This window comes from Tursiops truncatus, chromosome 4, assembly GCF_011762595.2.
Source record: "Tursiops truncatus isolate mTurTru1 chromosome 4, mTurTru1.mat.Y, whole genome shotgun sequence".
NCBI lineage: Eukaryota > Metazoa > Chordata > Mammalia > Artiodactyla > Delphinidae > Tursiops > Tursiops truncatus.
The window spans coordinates 83,226,011-83,242,681 of NC_047037.1; the positions used below are offsets into that span (position 1 = coordinate 83,226,011).

At 32.9% G+C, this 16,671-nt stretch overlaps 1 protein-coding gene across 6 annotated transcripts in view; it reads left to right on the top strand.

Annotated features, from left to right (window-relative positions):
• The window catches only part of ZBTB20 (zinc finger and BTB domain containing 20), an 837,083-nt gene that overhangs the window by 336,272 nt on the left and 484,140 nt on the right, over window positions 1-16,671 (top strand). For 5 of the 6 annotated variants that reach the window (XR_012331523.1, XR_012331521.1, XR_012331522.1 and 2 more), the window contains exon 5: window positions 16,112-16,185. The exons of the other annotated variant lie outside the window; for it this stretch is intronic. The gene's annotated coding sequence lies outside the window, so the exon portion shown is untranslated. The remainder of the gene's footprint in view (window positions 1-16,111; window positions 16,186-16,671) is intronic. 6 annotated transcript variants of the gene reach the window in all.

Here is a 16,671-nt window from a genome sequence, read left to right on the forward strand (position 1 = left end):
TGCACTATTCACTATGTTGGTCACAGTTGGTTGAAGGTGACTTCCTTGGTGTTGGCTAAATGGGCCAAGTAAACATTCTGAGACTGAATATTGCTGAATAGGTAAACTTTATTTACCTTACTTTAGAGTTGTTAGAGGAAAGGCCATCAGAGCACTTGAAGAACACTATGGTTAAATATGGGACTTAAAAGTGACTTTACATTCTTTAATTCTTAATTTAGAGAGAGCATTATGTTCTTCAGAAATAAAAATAAGAAAATCAAATATATCAATAGGTACTCTTTACACACAAAATTATGGAGATTCACAGATGAATGGGCATAGTAATTCCATATGTATAGCATAATTGATTTTTATTGATGTTTGAATTTTTTTTCTCTTGAGTAGATTCTAAACACATATAAATTTTTTTTAGGTTTAAAATACTTTTCTTTTCAGATTAAAAGTAAAATATGCTCACTGAATATAATTGTGTAAATAGAAATATATATATATATCAAATAAAATTTAAATCAGGGATGAACAATTCTAAGTTTTTGCTCTGCCCCTTTCTAATTATATGTATGTTTCTAAGTGTATGTGTTCATATATGTGTTTGTATGTATATTTTTAAATAAAAATTTGGATCATACAGTGTATATTCTTCTTTCTTAAATTAACATTTATTATATTAGTTCCCTGAGTCATTAAATGCTCTTTTTTTTTTTTTTGCGGTACACGGGCCTCTCACTGTTGTGGCTTCTCCCGTTGTGGAGCACAGGCTCCAGACGCGCAGGCTCAGTGGCCATGGCTCACGGGCCCAGCCGCTCCGTGGCATGTGGGATCTTCCCAGACCGGGGCACGAAATCGTGCCCCCCGCATCGGCAGGCGGACACTCAACCACTGTGCCACCAGGGAAGCCCAAAATACTCATTTTTAATGGCTGCTTAATACTGAACCTTATTTATGTACCAAAAATTTTTTAAATCCTCCATATTTGACAGTTTGGCTATTTTTCACCATGATTCCTACTACTCTGAGGATTATTCTTATATTTAAATTTTTATCTGCATCTTGGATTATGTTTTCAGCATATATTCTTGGAAGGTTGATTTTCGGGTTAGAGGATATAAACTTCTCAAGGTTTTTTTGATAACTCCTCCCTAATTATTTGTGAGAGTACTTTTCTAACTACACTCTTACCTGCTCTGAATAGTATCATTTTATAAATATTTTCCAATTTGGCAGGCAAAAAATGGATTTATTTTGTTTTAATTTACATTGAACTGATTAATATGGAGCTGGAATGTTTTACATATGCTTATTTGCCATTGCTTTCTTCTTTTTATAAATTGTTTGCTCATGTCCTTTACTCATGTTGTCTTGATGATTTATAAGATTTTTTTAAATGTTAAATCATTAATTTTGTCAAACGTTTTGCAAAAGGGTTTCTCCCAGTTTTCATATGCCATTAAATTGTTTTTGCTGTTGTTGGTGTGAGAAAATTTTAAATATTTATATGGTCAATTCTGTTGTATTTTTTTCTTTATGACTGTAGCCTTTGCTTTTATCTTCTTTTTAAACAGCTTGAAGTCCAATAAGTATTCACCATTTTTCTAGTATCATCATGTTTTTATTTTGTATTTTTAACTCTCTATTCCTTCCAGAAATTATTTTATCCTAAAGTATAAGATGTGTCTTAATTTTGTTCCCAATTGTTAATCAACTATCCCAGCACCATTTCCTCACTAATTTGGGTACCATCTTTCTTGCTTACTAATTTTTTAATCAACATTAGGACCTATTTTTGGACTACCTGTTTTTCATTTCTCTCACTGGTTCCATACTGTTTCTGTTAGAGCTTCACAGTATGTTTACAGATCTATTAAGTCAAATCCTTCCTTTTTTTCTTTTTTCAAAAATACTTTGAATATTGTCACCTACTTATTCTTTAAGATTGATTTATTTCATTGATTTCAAAAAAATGATCCATTGGAATTTTATTAAACCTATAAAGCAGATTCATATCTTTGCAATATTCAGTCATCACATTTAGAAGCATCGTATGTTTCTATTTATGTAATGTTTCATATGGAAATAAACTGTGTCTTTCTATTCATATAAGTCCACAGATTCCTTATTTAATACAAGTATAACCATGCTTTGTTCTTGTTATTTTCTTTAATTGCTTACATTCCGTTTTCTCATTGTTCAGTAGAAAAACCATATCTTTTTATAATATTTATAATCTAGCTATTTTATTCAACTTTCTTAGTAATTTTAATAACTTATAAATTCTCTTGAGTTTTCAAGGTCCTTAAATTGTCTGCAAACATTGATGACTTTATCTTCTTTTTTTTCCTCTTACTTCTGTTTAATGTTCTATTTCATTGACTAGAATTTCCAAATCAGTTAAGTAATCATGGTGATAGGAGGCATTCTCGTTCTTTCTTTTTTTAACATCTTTATTGAGGTATAATTGCTTTACATTGTTGTGTTAGTTGCTGCTGTCTCATTCTTGATTGTATGATAATGCCTCTAATTTATTCCATTGTTAAGGCAGATATTAGTTGTTGATTTAAGACAGATATTCTTTGTTACATTGGTAAGGTGAGTTAGAATACTACTCTCTCACCCTTTCTTTGTTTATTAGGAATGTATTGAAGTATACTACATGCCTTTTGGGGTAAATATTCTCAAACTCTAATTGGTGGGTGAACATAGACTTTTCTTGTGATGTCTTTTTCAATTAAAATCAATTCGAACACACATTTATTCAGCACTTACCATGTGCCAGAAATTGTTCACTAGGCATTGGAATTCAGAGGCATAGACCCTTCCCTTCAAAACATTATAGGATTATTCAGATTATGATAATTCAGCAAGAGATTTATAGTAATTGATTTCCCATTATTAAATTTCCCCTGCATACTAGAAAAACTTTACATTTAAGACTTTATTAAGAATACTTTGAAGGCTACCTAATTGTTTACCATGTCAAAATGTGAATTTTAAGAATTGCTAAAAGTTAAATTTTGATTTACAGTTGAAATTATGAGTTTTTACATCTGAAGTCATAGTGCTCAAATTCTAATCAAGGTCATCTATAAAACTTGAAATTTTATAGACTTCTATAATATAGATAGTTCATATTCTATAGAATCAGGAAATTGGAATTCTCGATCATAATTTATCACTTCTTATATAGTATGACAGAAATGGTATGTGATGTTGGGGCAACATCACTTTCATGATGCCATCTTTGTATTTTCATTTCTCTGGAAGTCTTAATTGTCTGTAGGTTTTAAGTGTGCATTTACATTGATTTATTTTCAATTGAAGGGGTTTTTTGTATTTATTTTACTGCTTCAGTGTAGTTTAGCATAATTTATCCTGTTTTCCCCATCTAGTGTTATAATAATTTATTTTATTTTTCAGAATCCTTTATTTTGTTCTTTTATACAGTATGCATGAATGAACATGATATTTTTAAACTATACCCTCTTTGCCAGATTCTTTATATTTCACACAAAACAAATAAAGAAATATTGATTGAGAATCAGTTTTCTACTCAGCATCACACTAGTTCTTATGAATTATAGTACAGGAAAACAAAAATTACATACTTTCAATGAGCTTACGTTCTAGTTGACAGATTAAGATATAAATAAGGGGAAAATGCAAAAACAACAAATCCTAATGAAATACTTATTCTTTATAGTGGCTAATACAAATATAGTCATATTCTTAGTCTATATTTAAGCACATATATTAAAACTCACAATTTACCTTTTGTATGTTGGCCTCACCCTGGCCTCATTATGCTTTTCCTATTGTTATTGTACCTTTACCGTTATTTTATGCTTAAAAATTGTATTTACCTTTGCAAGATTTTTAAAAATTCTCTTTGGAACAACACTGGATAGACAAATGCTACACACATTAATCTCTAAAACATTACCAGTGATAATTTGTCCTACGCAAAGGTGACCCTGCTTATAATTTCAAAGCAGAAATAGTGCAGGCTACTATAATTGTAGACTGAAAATCGTTGCTTTCTGAATTTCTTATTTCATTAAAGGACTTGCTTTGATTTTTAGAATCATTCACAAAAGAATTAACATGCGAAGTAGGAGGAAATCCAAATGCTAACATGAAGTTAGCATCTCTACTAAAAGGAAATTTTAGCAGTAAGCTTTGGTATATTAAAGAAGTGTAGTCCCATCCTTTGGGATTTGATGGGATTTTTATATCATAGGGCCACCCATTTTAAACTTTAGCATTTGATGTATGTTCTAAGTTACAACCTTAAACATTTATCATATTTTGGAAAATTTATATCCCCCCCTTAAATTTTAATGCCTGCATTGAATAATGTTTGTCATGGACCACAATACCTATCCCTGTGGAACTGTTATCCTATCTTAATTCAGAAGCGATACTATTGATTAAACAATACTTAACAGCTTCCAAACTTCAAGACATCTTTCAGCCACCATTTCTTCCTAACCTCACTATGAGCTTCCTGTGTGGTATCATTCATCTGAGATCTTACTAAAATGTAAATAAATTATATCCAACACACTTCCTCTATTTGCCCAGCTTGTTACCATATCAAAACAACAGTCTTAATGAAATACATATTGATGTATTGTGTATTTCTGTGCTAAACCAAAGTGAGGAGGAAGTTATATGAATATATAACAGAACCCACTTCATAATAGTTTTGTTAAAGCATTTTATGAATTGGAGATAATTTGAGCCATGGGAGATGATGTAATTCTACATGGCAGAGTTCACGGAAAGAGGATAGCTCCTCAGATAGAATTGGATTAGACTCTTGAGAGAGATGCACTGGGGCTTTTATGGTGCTTTACCTTCATAAGCATAGCTAACTCTCAGTTTTCCATACTAATATTGTAGTTTTGAAGTAAAGATAGTAAAAATCAAAATAAAGAAGCAAGAATATTATCTAAAATAATTTGTCTTTGGTCTTTGCATACAATATTTGACTTCTTAACATCAAATTTACCATTTTACTTTTGGTTTTCATGAGTTAATGGAGCTATTTCTAGCATCCATATTATGAAACAGAAATGATCTAACCCAAAGTATGTAATGTCATACTTTTTTATGTATAATAATCTTCATAGGGCATGATTAGATAAAACTTATCTCATTTTATAATGAACAGTAAGAATGAATAATAATCTGTATCAGATCTATGAAATATAATCATACTTGGTTAATTGCTAAATTAATTTGTAGAAAATAATTACTATTGCTTGAGTAAATACCAAAAAGTGAAAATAGGAGGCAGCTCAGTGATGTTCAGTGGGAGAAAAGAAAGCCAAACTGGGATTAAAGTTTGTCATGTCTGAATTAAATGCTGAAGTACCAGTAGTGGTTGATTGACTCTGTGATCAGACTTTTGGTATTTATCATTTTTTCGTATACTTTTCTGTATTTTCCAATTCTTTTGCAATGGGTATGTGTTAATTTTTCAGTCAGAAAAAAAGTTAATGTAAAATGTTTCATGCATAGCTCACTTGTAAATCATTTATTGAGAGTTAACTGTATAAAATTTCCCAGGGAGAGAGAAAGCCACGAGCTAAATTTAAGGGCAAAGTACTCCATTATACAAATAATCCATTGTCGCAAAACTTATTGAAGATTTTTTAAAGTCACTTTTCTCATTGCTTGAAAATTCTAAGCTGGAGACAATATAATCAATGAGATAATAATAATATGAATAACATTATGTTCTGCACCCACTTCTCAACTCTACTTCAGAAGAAAAGCCTTTAGTATGTTGAGAATATGATCTGATATAAGATATGTTGTTTCCTACAAAGAAAGACAATATTAGGAGCATCCTTTTCCTCCTATTCTGTTTCAGAGTCAGTCTCCCTGAGTAGATCTGTACTTATAACTAACATTCTGTTTTTGAAGCATTGCTTAGTCCAAGTCATGTAGACTCAAACTCAGGTGGTGAGGTCATTACTAGCAGGCTTACCCAGACATTCATGTAACATGTAACAGCTAGAGAGCCGGCTAAATATCGATGCAATTAATTATATTTTGTTAGAAATACTATAGAAACATGTTATAGAGGGCCTCTGTTACTTGTACAGAGGTTTAGAACAACTCAGGAATAGATTGCACCTTTGTGCAAATTATTAAAGGAAACCCTGTTCCAGCTGATGTAGCTTGGGCCAGGGAGTATGGCTTCTAAATTGGAACACACCACTGTACTGGGAGCCCTTGTACAGGGCACAACCTGCACAGTCAGTCATGACTGCCCTATTTTATATGCTTTATTAATGATTTGAAGATAGCTACTGTTGCTCCACAGGTTCCAAATTATTCTATTCTTGCACAGAAAGCCAAGAATCATCTTTAGATGAGTTAGAAAAAAGATGCTTATCTAAGCTTTAATTTAGTCTTGGACCCTCATGATACAAGTCTATTACTTTGCTTCAGACATCTGATTTGAATAGCATTGAGGGTAGAAGAAAATGAAGTTACCGCAAAAGTGTAAATAAGTCTATCAAGTCCAGTTCCTAGAAGAACTAGTTTGACATTTTGAAATTACATCTAAATTTTGGGGTATCCTCTAGTAGCTTTAGATGACTTGGTATATGAAAGGGTAGATAAGAAGACAGAGAGGTAGATGGACATCTCTTTGTTCCAAAAAGAAATAAAGATGGTTTAAAGGGATACATAGGTATATGATATAAATATATATGTGTGTGTGTATATATATATATATATATATATATATATACACACACACACATATATATATATTTATTGTGAATTAAATTAAATAAAATTAAGTGAAGTATATAAGTGAAATAAATGAAAACTAAAATGGGTAAACAAGGGAAAAACATGAGAAGGGGGCAAGAATTAGACCTATATATAAAAAAGCACCCTAGATAGTATCTTACATACGTTTACAAATAAGATTCTTATCATATGTTTTGAAGAAATACATTGCTGATATTAAGACTAGAAAGAAATATCTTCCTCTGATACCCTTAAGTAATAAAGGGTATTTTTATTATTTATTATAAGTAATAAAGGGTATTTTATTATGAATATCATGACCAATATTCACTTTCATGAGAAACAAAGAATATTTTATAGGTACACTTCTACTTTTGTGGCCCTCAATATAGATTGATAACATTTCAGTAATGTACAATTTGGTATTCTCAGTCTCATAAAATACAGACCAGATAGATGACACTCCATTCTGGTATAACTCGAAGGAAGATTTTAGAATATATCTAGATGCTGAATTCCAATGAAAGGACTGCACATTCTTCAGACAGTTTCTTATATATACTATTTCTCTAAGTTAGGCCTTTGATTGCTATTGGATGACTGTGAATTCTGGATTGTATTATTGGAAAATTCTTGGAATACAGCTATTCTTTGTTAATTAAAGGCAGAAATAGTAGTCAAGTTAGGGGCTGTGTTTAAATTCTTTTATAGAAGTTGAAAAGCCTAACAAAAACACACAGCTAAAAAATGTCTACCCACTTTACCTGAGAGATTAGCCAGAGAAGTATCATTTCATAGGACAAAAAAAAATCTCTTTAAACATTTATTTTGATTCTGCTCTAATATACACAAAATGGAAGATGCAGGTTCCAAGTTTCTTCTTTGTCACAGCCTGGATATTACCTAAGTGATAATCTCATGCTACAAGGTGATGGAATTTCATCATATACTCCATCAGCAGACTTATTCACGTCATTAAGCAATTTATGTGATGTTTACATGTTCTGTTTCATGGATTAGATTCCTTGTTTTCCAAATAGAAATAGTAATATTTACTGTTACACATTCCTTGGTTAAAGGTGAATTGCTATGACATTTTAATTAGATGAAGTTTGGTGAATACTTTGATTTCTTCAGTAGTTTGTAAATTGTGAAGCATAATGTTGATCCAAAAATATCAGTAAGATATTTGAAGTTAATGCATCATACGTTCTGAATTTCTACTGCACAAAGTTTACTGATCTTCCCAATCCTTTAAGTCTTTTTGAAGAACAAAAAAACAAACAGTTTTGAAAATTCCTAGAAGCAGATACTACATGTTTATCTCATTTTATGTGATAGGAGTGATTTTGTAAATCTATTCATAATTTAAATGCTACAGGAGAATCTCTCAAGGGAATTTTATTTTGGATCATCATGTAAAGCAAAAATCGTTTCTAAAATGCTTATTACTCCCTATTTCTATATGGGAACTTCCTGATTTGCAAGAGTAATTTAAGCTCCCAGAGGAGTGCATCACCTTAGTATGTTCCTGAGTAGAATAAACTGAGAGGGACAGGAAACTGTGAAGGAACAATTTGGTAAATACTAAACTGATCCAAGTAAGTATTTGAACCTCTTTAGTGAGATCTCTGAGCTACTATTTTATGTAAGATTAAGTCTAGATAACACGTTCTCCACAGTCACTTGGAATGGGTTTATTTCGGCTCATTCAAGCTCTAAATTTCCTAGAAATCCTTTATAAACCACATAATTTTACCTCTTCTCATTGAGTGATTCCTCTTAGATCTGTAAAGTAAGGCAAAATTATTTATCTCTGATGGGAGACGTTTGGCACCTTCATCCTCATCCTCCAGTCACCTCCCAATTCTCATGGCCCAACCCAACTAAGGATTTTCAGAATTGACAGATATTCTTAATCCCCCAAAATGTTTGTACTTTCTAGAGCTGTAGAGGATTTTCTGTACACATGTAACCATCATGGAAGCTTTCATTCAGTAGCAGTTGGACCTCCTCACCCACCCACACACACACCCCATGCAGCTGGGCCTCTGATTCTTGCATTACAAGGCAAAGAATTAGGCAGTGGGCATTTGTTGAAGGAATACCATAAGTAGTTTATGATCACTGTGTAGAAGGAGACTATAAATTTTATCACCTAAATTGGATGTTTTTGAGAATAAAAGGTGCCACATTAAAGATTATTGTGAGACAACAGACATAAATGGGGTCTGTTGTTTCAGCTGGGACTACCTCCTCTCCTTACCCCTCCCCAAACTCCACTAGCATAATAGTTCCAGCAGGGCAGGGTGAGCCATGGAAATCCACACCTTCACTGCTGAAAGGGGCTGACTTGATGGAATAGAATATCAAGCTGAAAAACCACATGCCCCTGGGTGCTGTCAAAACAGTAGCAGTCTCAGCAGCAAACAAAAAAGGAAGTGTAAACATCATAGCTAGCCTCAGATTGCAGTTCAGGTTGGGGCAGGCAATAGACTGGCATATTAGCCAGAAATTTAACAAGGAGAATTGGATGAGGAGACTGCCATATTGAGCCTTGATGAAACTAACACATATCTCTGGTGGTTTGGAAATCTGCATACGTGTTTCAGGGAAGATCAGAGAAGGTCCAAGATATCCACATACCCCAGACGGATCCTAAGGCCTAGTGCAAAGAGGAGATAAGGGAGAGCCCAGTGGAATGTAAGAGGCAAGGAAGACTTGTAAGCTGACTGAACTTTGAATGAATTCCCCAATCCATGCATATATTCATCAGCAAAGGGTGTTAGCTTATTAGCCTAAGTTGTTTGAGTACAGCTTTTGACCAGTCATTGGATATAAACTGCAAATTGTGCTGACACAGGGGCAAGTCTTAGCTAAGAAATGAAAGTAGGAATTATAAAAACTGACCAGAGACGTCAGCAGCTGAACAGTATGAGGGAGACAGATTCCAAAGAATTAGACTGGTAAGTCACTAAACAAATAAACACATAAATAGCAAAAACAGCAGAAACCCCCAGAGGGAAAAATCAGAAGTCATAACTACTATAATATATTGTATAAAATGTCAATTTTCAAGAAAAACTTTTTGAGACATGTAAGGACTGACAGGAGTTTAATCCACACCCAGTTAAAAAAAAGCAGTCAACAGAAACTATCTCTAGGTTGTGGGGGAGAGCAGAAGGTGAATTTAGCAAAGACCTGAGAGGAGCTACTACAAATATGTTTGAGTAAGTAAGGAAATCATATTAAATAATTACATAAAATATTACTATAATTACTATTCAAATAAAGAATATTAATATAAAGATAGAAATTATTTTTAAAAGAAACAAAAATTCTGGAGTGAAAAAGTACACTAAGATGAAAAATATTCTAGAGGGACTCAACAGCAGATTTGAGATGGCAAAAGAAAAAAATCTGTGAACTTGAAATTAATTGGTAGAAATTATCCAATTTGAAGAGGAGAAAAACATAATGAAGGAAGAAGTAGAGCTTCAGAGAGCTGTGAGAAACCATCAAGCATACCAACATGTGTAATGGGAGAGAAGGAGGAGAGAAAAGAAAGAAAGAGAAGAAAAAAGATATTGGAAGGAACAATGACCAAAAATTTGCCAAATATTATGAATAACATTAATCTACATGTTTGAGAAGCTCAACAAATTCCAGGTGTCATAAATATGAAAAATCCATACATAGTCACATCATAGCCAAACTTAGAAAGCCAAAGAGAAAGAGAAATTCTTGAAAGCAGCAAGAGAAAAAAAGACAAATTGGATACAGGGTACACCACTATGATTAACAGTTGACTTCTCATCAGAAACATTTGAAGTCAGAAGGCAGAGAGATAACATATTCAAAGGCTGAAGGAAATAAAGATTTTAACAAATGACAATCAAGAATTTTATATCCAGCAAAACTATTCAAAATGAAGGTAAAATAAAGATATTGTAGGATAAAGACTGAGGCAATTCACTGCTAGCAGACCTGCCTTACAAGAACTACTAAAGGAAATCCTTTAGGCTGAAAAGAAATGACAGCAAACAGTAATTAAAATACACCCAAAGAGATAAATAGCACTCATAATATAATTATGTAGGTAAACATAGATATGGTGTAACTATATAACAAAACTCAATTAAAGAAGAAGGAAATAATAAAGATTAGAGCAGAAATCAATGAAATATATAACAAGAAAATAATAGAGAAAATCAATGAAACCAAAAGTTGATTCTTAGAAAAGATCAACAAAATTGACAGATCTTTAGCTAAACTGACCAAGGGAAAAGGAGAGGACATAACAGATTACCAAAATCAGAAGTGAAAGAGGAGACATTACCAACCCCATAGAAATTTAGAAGATTAAAATGTAATACTATGAACAATTATTTCCAAGAAATTAGACAATTTAGATAAAATGGTATCACTTCTAGAAATGCACAAATTACCAAAACTGATTCAAGAAGAAATAGAAAATCTAAATGGACCTATAACAGTAAAAAGATAGAATTATTAACTAAGTCATCCCACAAAGAAAAGTCTGGATGCAAATGACTTCACTGTATCCTAGCCAATATTTAAACGAGAAATAATACCAATTTTTCACAAACTTTTCCAAAAATAGAGGAAGAAGGAACACTTTTCAGTTCATTCTATTAGAACAGTATTACCCTGAGACCAAATCCAGACAAAGACATCATAAGAAAATAAACCAGTATTCCTCATAAGTATAAAAACAAAAATCCTCTACAAAATATTCACAAACCTAAGTACAGCAATCTGTAATATTATTTACACCCTGACCAAGTAGGATTTATCCTAGTAATGCAAGATTGGTTTAACATCCAGTAATCCATTCATGTAATATAACATATTAGTAGAATAAAGGCGAGAACCACATGACTATATCTATTGTATCTATATGTATATTTATCTATATGTATATCTATTGTGGCAATAGATACACAAAAAAAATTTTGAGAAAATCCAATATGCATTTGTGACAGAAACTTTTAACAAACTAGGGATAGAACTTCTGTACCTAAATAAGGGGCACTTATGGAAAAACCTGCAACTAATATCATACTTAATGATGGAAAACTGACGGGTTTCTCTAAGATTGGGAACAAGGCAAGGTTGTCAGCTCTCACCTCTCCTGTTCAAAATTGTACTGGTGTTTCTGTACAGAAAGGTAAGAAAAATAAAGAAAAAGAAAAAGAGGAAATAAAGCAAGGAAAGAAATAAAAAAGAAAGAAACAGACAGAAAAGAAAGAAATCAAAGGCATCCAGATTGGAAAGTAAAAACTAAAACTTTTATTTGCAGAAAACATCATAAGTACGTAGAGAATATTAAGGAATGCATGCACATACACACAAACTAATAAATGAGTTCAGCAAGCTCGCTGGGTACAAGAGCATTGTACACAAGTCAATTGTATTTCTATCTGCAAGCCTATTTCAGAATTATTAAGGTTCAAGTTCCAGACCACCACAATAAAGCAAGTCACACAAATCCTTTGGTTTCAACAATTCATATAAAGTTATGTTTACACTATACTGTAGTCTATTAAGTGTGCAATAGCATTATGTATGTACATACTTTCATTTAAAAATACTTTATTGCTAAAAAATGCTAACCATCATCTGAGACTTCAGCTAGTTGTAGTCTTTTTGCAATAGTAACATCAGAGATACTGATCACAGATCACCATAACAAATAAAATAATAATGAAAAATTTGAAATATTTCAAGAATTACCAAGATATAATTACCAGAGACATGAAGTGAGCAAATGCTGTTGGAAAAATGGCACTGGTAGAAGTGCTTGATACGGGGTTGCCACAAACTTTCAATTTGTAAAAAATGCAGTATCTATAAAGTGCAATAAAGCAATGTACATAGGAATTCTTTTCTTTGCAGGGGGTGGGGAGTTCATTTTACTATACTCTCTACTCTTGCATATGTTTGAAATATTTCACAATAAGAAAAGTTGTAAGTGAAAAGGAAAAAAAAAAGACTAAGGGAAATAATTAAAACATTATAATTTTGTCTCTATGTTGACCACAAACAGGGCTTGTCTGTTAAAAATCAAATCTGAGCAGTGTCAGAATGAATAACTCATAGAGAGGTGAGTGAACTCTCAAAAACAACCTGAGCAAGATACAGTCGGTGCTGAATAGTTGGGAAAGCATTAAGAGAATTGCCTATATTAGCACAGACTTCCTAAACTGGAGTGCTTTGTTGCTCTTTCCTTGAAGTTCTGTGACCTGGTGATATCTAAAACTCCTACCTATTCGATGTGGTCAGAAGCAGTCCTTTGTTCCTAATCAATACTAGGATCTATAGTTCCTCACACCCCCTTCAGTTTTTTATTGTCTGGGGCTTTGTTTTTTTGGCCTTGAAGACTTACAGGATGGGTTACTGTAATATAATGCATTTGCTACTTCTCTGGAAAGCCATTCAGAATCTTTAACTAGTGCAGAATGTACAACTCTTTTGCTAAATAGTCTCTGCCAAGAGAAGCATTCTTCCGGGCTTTGTAATTTGCATTGATTACTGAGCTGTTCCCCAGTGTATCACTGGGTGTATTCTTTAAAGCCTTACATAGTTCTGTCTTGATTAAAGAAGTCTGACATTGGTGGTCAGTTTTAATAATGACTGAGGTTGATCTGGATAACTTGAAAAAATTTTAACAGATTTTGGAACCCAAAACGTCAGCAGCAAGTTATTCTTATTGATGACACATACTCTGGAAATCTAGTATTTTAAAAGTGGGTTCAGTGTACAGTACTGAACTTGAAAAAAACAGGAAGTTGAAAAGTAGACAGTAGTGCCAAAAATAAGGTCCTAGTCCTAACTTCTCTGCTCCTTAATCTAATCTGACATGCCTTCAGAATATTTCACTTTCTCGATGATCAATCTTCCAAAGAGTTTCTACCCAATACTTAACCCCACTACATAGGAACAGAGTTAATGATTTCTCATGAGGCAGATATGAATAGGAACAGTATTCATATCAAAGACAACTGGTCCCACTTCCAGGTCCATCCTTGGGCCAAGATATGTAGTCGCCAACAGTGTGTTGGCGACTGCATTTTTTGAGTCCTGGCGCAAAGTAAGATCCATCTGTTTTGACCAGCCGTTTGCCTGAGTGCCACAAAATGGTCCTGTTATTAGTCTTATTTGTGGTCCTATTTGAGGTTAGGGGATAACGTAAATAAACTTCAGTCCTCCTTGTGATGAATGTAACATGGGAATTAAAAGTGGTGGTGTTGGTAGTGCTAAGTGATGTTGCATCTCTATTTTCTCAATTACTCTGTTTTCTTTGGATTGGGAAGCAGACATTTAAGAATGAGTTTGTCATCTGGAAGGATAGTTGTGACCAAGTTTCCCTCAACAGGATACAAGATGTTATTTTTGAGCTTCATTACCCTCACCAAGGGGGAAAAAAAAGAGAGAAGAGAGAGGGAGAAAATAAATAAGGAAGAAAGTGAAAGTAAGGAAGAAACAGGCAGAGATAGAGAAGGGAAGAGAAAGATCAAAGAAGAGAAAGAGGAATGACATGAGAAGAGGAAAATGTAACTTGACTTTCTGTTCGTAGAAACTGCTTTATTGTTTTGAACTAAGTTCAATTCACTCAACATCTGGTGAATTAAGGAAAAGGAAATCTGACTGATTAAATTGAACTTCTAGTTGTCAGTTAAGTAGTTTATGTGTAAATATGCAGCCTAGTTTCTATCACCCTTTCTCGTCTGAACTAGACAGTTGAATCCGTTTCACTAACTATACGTGATCGGTGAGTAGAACAATACTAGTTGGTGATTCAGATTTATATAGAGGTGAGCAGTTTTTATGTTTCTGAATCGTTTATTGGGGATTATTATTATTCCTTATTATTTCTGAGCATGAGTTATTTTTGTCAGTTTCTTTTATGAATGTTTTGTTGCCTTATAAGGAAATATGTGAACTCCCCTCCTCTCAGTCAGTTGTCCCTGGTGACGCCTCCATAATTTCTGTCTTTACACTGGTGCATTTTTAGTCTAATTCAGGCATGTGAGAAGCAGGGGAAAAGTTTAGTTAGTCAATGTCAGTGATCTTTTTTTTTGGGGGATCCATTCATGGATAGACCTAGTGAATTTAAGCCAGTTTGAACTTAAAATCTATATGCATCAAATAGACACAATACCCAAAATATTCCTCTGTATAATACAAGAGAAAAAGAAAATAGAATTCACAAGTAAGAACTAGATGCATTTTCTAAAAACAGATGCAATTTCAGGGCTGATCTATGATCATATTCTCATATATGGTGATATTAAAATATTACCTTGCATTAGTAGGAAGGTGGACATAAACATACCATATTTAGTGCTACAAATATATTTAAAAAATGTACTGCCATGCTGTAAAGTAAAAGAAAGATAATTGTTCTGTCTCCATTTTACACTAAAAAGCTCTGTTTTTCTAAACCTGTTGTATCAGTTATTTGAAGCTAAAAATAGGGATGACTTAATCCTGTTTTTTAACTATTATCTTATTCATAGATGGTGTTGTATGAAGAAAGAAAGGATTGAAAATATTAGTATGACATCTTAAGCCCAAGTATTTATGACATATTTTAATTTTAATGCCTGGACTCTTAATTCAAAGATTAAAAATAGGTATTTTTTAAATGTGTTCACAGTTATTTAAATCAAGAAGACTGGTTCAAACCCTGATGGTCTTCCCATGTTGCTTCAGATAGCAATGCTGCATGTGACTACCTATATAATATGATGTGGTCTGGAGTGCACTAAACCCACAATACCTTGCAATGGGCATTTGTATTGCTAAATATGTTCCTTTACCTCTACTTCACCATTTGCCCCACCACCAATTCAGTCATTTGAAAGTAGTAGATGTAACATTTTTTTCCAATTTTATTTCAAGTTACATTTCCCTTTAATATGTGTATTCAGATTGTAGATTTTCTTCTTTTTTCTCTGAAATAACATTTTATGTAATCTTGAGGCTTTGGAATTATTTAGGAGTTTTTAAAAAATCAGAATATAGGTAAAATTCAGAAGCACTGAGCTTCTAGTCATATCATTATGAAGTCCTTAACATGGCGGCATATTTTGTTTTTCAGAATTGCTTTTTTTCCTCTTTAGATCCTTTTCTTTTCATTAAAAAAACGACTCTGGGAAGAGAGTTTTTTTTTTTTTTCCTTAGGAAAAAAAAAAAGCCACGCTTGACTGATAATGCATTGCTTTGGATGGTGAAACATTATGAAAGTTTAATTTTTAATTAAATCTGAAATACCAATTATAACTGGAAGAGATTTTAACCTGTTTCTTTTCAGACTGCCTGAAGTTACATTTAGAGACTGAAATCACTGCACCTTAAAAACAAAAGATTGAGCTGCACCGCATTCTTGTAAGTGAAAGCTTCCTCTACCTTCCTCTGTGTTTTTGTGACCAACTCAAAAAAAGGACAAAAATATTGGTAACATAGTAACCAGACATGAGTAAAAATTTGAATATCCCTGAAGAAATACATGTTTAAATGATTTCCTTCTTTAAAAAAAGAAAATTTGTAAGGCTCAATATTCAGTATGTCTTTTTTATCCAACCTAAATTGTGAATCCTTTCTTTTGGCTGGCTTGAATTGCATTAGGGAGGGTGTCACCCACCGTGCATCAGCACAGTGACATACACCCTGTCAGGAAGGATTCTTACATTTTGGTACAAGTCTCTTAGAAGGTAACAGATTTCTTATGGAATCAAAGTAGGTTCCTTTTTCCTTTGTGATGTCATTAGAAATTTTTAGCCTTTGTGTCAATGTAAATGGAGAGAAAGAAAGTTCATGATGACATCACAAGATTCTGTTGCTTTGAGGACTTTGGGCAAAACTAAGTAAAAT